Below are 3,912 nucleotides of genomic sequence, written 5' to 3'. Positions count from 1 at the left end.
TTCCTTGGAGCACAGGAGGATGAGGGGTGAGAGTCATAGTCATGCAGCCTGCAAACAGGCCCTTCACACCAACTTGCCCGCACTGACCAACATGTCCCAGCTATACTAGTCCCACCTGCCTGCCTTTGGCCCGTATCCCTCTAAACCTGCCCTCACAATGTTCCATAAGTTCATATCCTATCTTATAGAGGTGTACTAAATCATGAGAGGAATAGATCGGGTAGATGCACAGAGCCTCCCGCCCAGAGTAAGGGAATCGAGTACCAGAGGACATAGGTTTAAGGTGAATGGGGGGATAGATTAAATGGGAAACTGAGGGGTAACCTTTTCACACAGAAGGTGGTGGGTGTATGGAACGAGTTGCCAGAGGAGGTAGTTGAGGCAGGGACTATCGCAACGTTTAGGAAACATTTTGACAGGTACATGGATAGGACAGGTTTAGTGGGATATGGGCCAAACGCTGGCAGGTGGGACTAGTGTAGATGGGACATGTTGGCCGGTGTGGGCAAGTTGGGCTGAGGGGCCTGTTTCCACGCTGTAAGACTCGATGACTATATGACTATAAAAGATAAATAAGAGAGGAAGAAGAATTAGTGAGGGATATGGAGGAAAATGCACTAAAAGTGCTTTAACAATTGCTCAGCATTAAGGAGAAGAAAATAAGAGGCATGATTAAGTTAGCAGATGTCACTAAAGTGTGTGGTGTCATAGACAGTGAAGATGGATATGAATGGATATGAAGAATCACATCAGGATCTTGAGAAGGATGAGAGGGATTCTTACATATAAGATTATTAAGGGTTTGGACACGCTAGAGGCAGGAAACATGTTCCCGATGTTGGGGGAGTCCAGAACCAGGGGCCGCACACAGTTTAAGAATAAGGGGTAAGCCATTTACAACGGAGATGAGGAAAAACCTTTTCACACAGAGAGTTGTGAGTCTGTGGAATTCTCTGCCTCAGAGGGCGGTGGAGGCCGGTTCTCTGGATACTTTCAAGAGAGAGTTAGACAGGGCTCTTAAAGATAACGGAGTCAGGGGAGATGGGGAGAAGGCAGGAACGGGGTACTGATTGTAGATGATCAGCCATGATCGCATTGAATGGCGGTGCTGGCTCGAGGGGCCGAATGGCCTACTCCTGCACCTATTGTCTATTGTCTCTAAGATGGATATCAAGAATCACATCAGGATCTGGATCAGATGGGCAGCGGGCTGAGGAATGGCAAATGGAGTTTAATTTGGATAAGTGAGAATGTAGCAATTTGGGAAGTCAAACCAGGACAGGATCTTCACAGTGAATGGCAGGGCCCTGGGGAGTGTTGTAGAGCAGAGGGATCGAGGTGTGCAGGTACTTCGTTCCCTGAAAGTGAAGTCGCAGGTAGATAGGTTTTTGGCATGCTGCCCTTCATCAGTTAGGGTATTGAGTATAGACTTTGCGATATTATGTTGCAGTTGTACAAGATGTTGGTGAGGCCATATGTGGAGTGTTGCCTTCATAAGTTCATGTCAGAGGAGCAGAATTAGGCCATTCGGCCCATTGAGTCTACCCTGTCATGGCTGATCTATCTTTCCCTCTCAACCCCATTCTCCTGCCTTCTCCCCATAAGCCTAGACACCCATACTAATAAAGAACCTAATCTCTGCTTTTAAAATATTCATTGGTGCTGCCGATCTCTGGCTTGCCCCGGCAGCTCAGTCCTGGTCTCGAATTCGTCCTCATATTCTTTTCTCAAGGTTCGTCCTTTTACACTGAGGCTGTGCCCTCTGGTCCTAGACTCTCCCACTAATGGTAACATCCTCTCCACATTCACTGTATTCAATTTTGGTCACCTTGCTATGATAAAAATACCATTGAGCGGGAAAGGGTGCAGCGAATATATTGCATTATTGATTCTTGTATATTTATCCGTTATTGATGTTCCTGCAAAGCTGCAGTAACTTTAGTTCCGTTTAGTTTATTGTCACGTGTACCGAGGTACAGTGAAAAGCTCTTTGTTGCGTGCTAACTAGTTAGCAGAAAGACTGTACATGATTACCATCGAGCCGTCCGCAGTGTAAAGTGACAATAGACAATAGGGTGATTTCACGAAAGGTCACTGGAGCGTAGATCCCCACTCACGTGACAGAAAATTTTAACTGGGGAACAAGCGTCACTTCCGGTACATGTTAGTGAATGGGAAAACACGCACTTTCACACCCGTTAAAAACATCGAAAACGGCCAGGTTTTGAGCTGCAATTTACTGAGCCAGTCGGGGTGACCGTGAGGCACAGCTACCTAAATTTACAGTCCAAAAAAAAGATAGAAACTAAGGTAAATTCAAGAGGGAGCTGAAGGTGTCAAAACGGCGGAAGTGCTTAGCGGACATTTTTCGTGGAGATTTAAAGATCCAAAATATCGGGAATTATCGCGTTTGCTCGCTGCATTTCATCAAAAGTCAGGCATTATTGGCTTTGTTATCTTTATTCATTTGTTAGATGAAAAGTATTAAAAGTTTGAAATCCTTCAGTAAAATTGCAAAATCGCCCATGGTTCTCGGGTGGGTTTTAACATGCAAAATGAAAACGCTTCTGAAGCTGCATTTACCATTTAAATAATCGTAAACTCTCAATGCGATTGGAAATCAATTTTACTCAGATGCAAGCTAAGGAATGGTATAATTCTCAGCTGTTGGACAAAATCAGGAGATTTTATTATTTGCCAGAATATATTTCTCAATGTTTCTTGTTTAAAGCCTGCACAATCACCCAAACTACTTATTTATTTTTCATCTAATAACAGACAAGCCTGCAGCATGGAATGATGTCAACAATCCTGATTGGGCACCCACTGTGAGCAGGATAGACAATGTGCACAAGAACGCCATTGAGAAATATATTCTGGCAAATAATAAAATCTCCTGTCTATCCTGCTCACAATGGGTGCCCAATCAGGATTGTTGACATCATTCCATGCTGCAGGCTTGTCTGTTATTAGATGAAAAATAAATAAGTAGTTTGGGTGGGGATTTACGCTCCAGTGACCTTTCGTGAAATCACCCTATAGGTGCAGGAGTAGGCCATTTGGCCCTTCGAGCTGATCATTCCCAATCAGTACCCCGTTCCTGCCTTCTCCCCATATCCCCTGAAGTGCAAGATAAAGTCCAGGGAAGTTCAATCAAAGATAGTCCGAGGGTCTCCAATAAGGTAGTTAGTAGTTCAGGACCGCTCTCTAGTTGGTGATAGGATGGTTCTAGCACCAGCTGGACCTGGTAACATCTGGGAAGAAACTGTCCCTGAATCTGGAGGTGTGTGTGCGTTTTCACACTTCTGTACCTCTTGCCCGATGGGAGAGGGGAGAAGAGGGAGTGACCGGGGGTGAGAGTAGAAATTGCTCGTTTCCAAGCTTCCCCCCAGTCAAGTTTCAGTAAAAAACACTGAATCAAGCACTTGAAACAACTAAATTGCATTTTAACAAAAGCGCGTTACAGTTCGACTACTGTACCTACCCCACCGTGGGTTCGATCCTCGTGTCTGCCTGTTCAAGCCCTCTAGACCTCGCTCAGACAGAGACACTCCAGAAGTTCACGCAGTCCCAAGCGCTCTCCCAGAAGATCGACCCTGGACCTTGTGGTAGCAGACTTTTATATGTCCCGGGACCTCGAGGGGCCGAACCACATGGGGGAGGGTCTCTTAATAATCTAATTACAGATATCGATTAACCCCATACATAACAGACATTTCCCTAGCCCATTAATACAGCAGCTTATACATTGTATAAGCTCTGGAAGGAAACAAACAAGAACAAACATTGAAACATGTGCCCTGAGATTCACACAATTTCTCCAAGGCTCAACAGTTCGACCAATCATCAATTAGGCAGGATGACCTTCTTGCGACATTATGTATACTCTTTACAATGCTTTTGCAGCGACCC

Source organism: Amblyraja radiata, chromosome 7, assembly GCF_010909765.2.
Source record: "Amblyraja radiata isolate CabotCenter1 chromosome 7, sAmbRad1.1.pri, whole genome shotgun sequence".
Classification (NCBI taxonomy): domain Eukaryota; kingdom Metazoa; phylum Chordata; class Chondrichthyes; order Rajiformes; family Rajidae; genus Amblyraja; species Amblyraja radiata.
The sequence above is the reverse complement of the archived record's forward strand: the minus strand, read 5'-3'. Positions refer to the sequence as shown.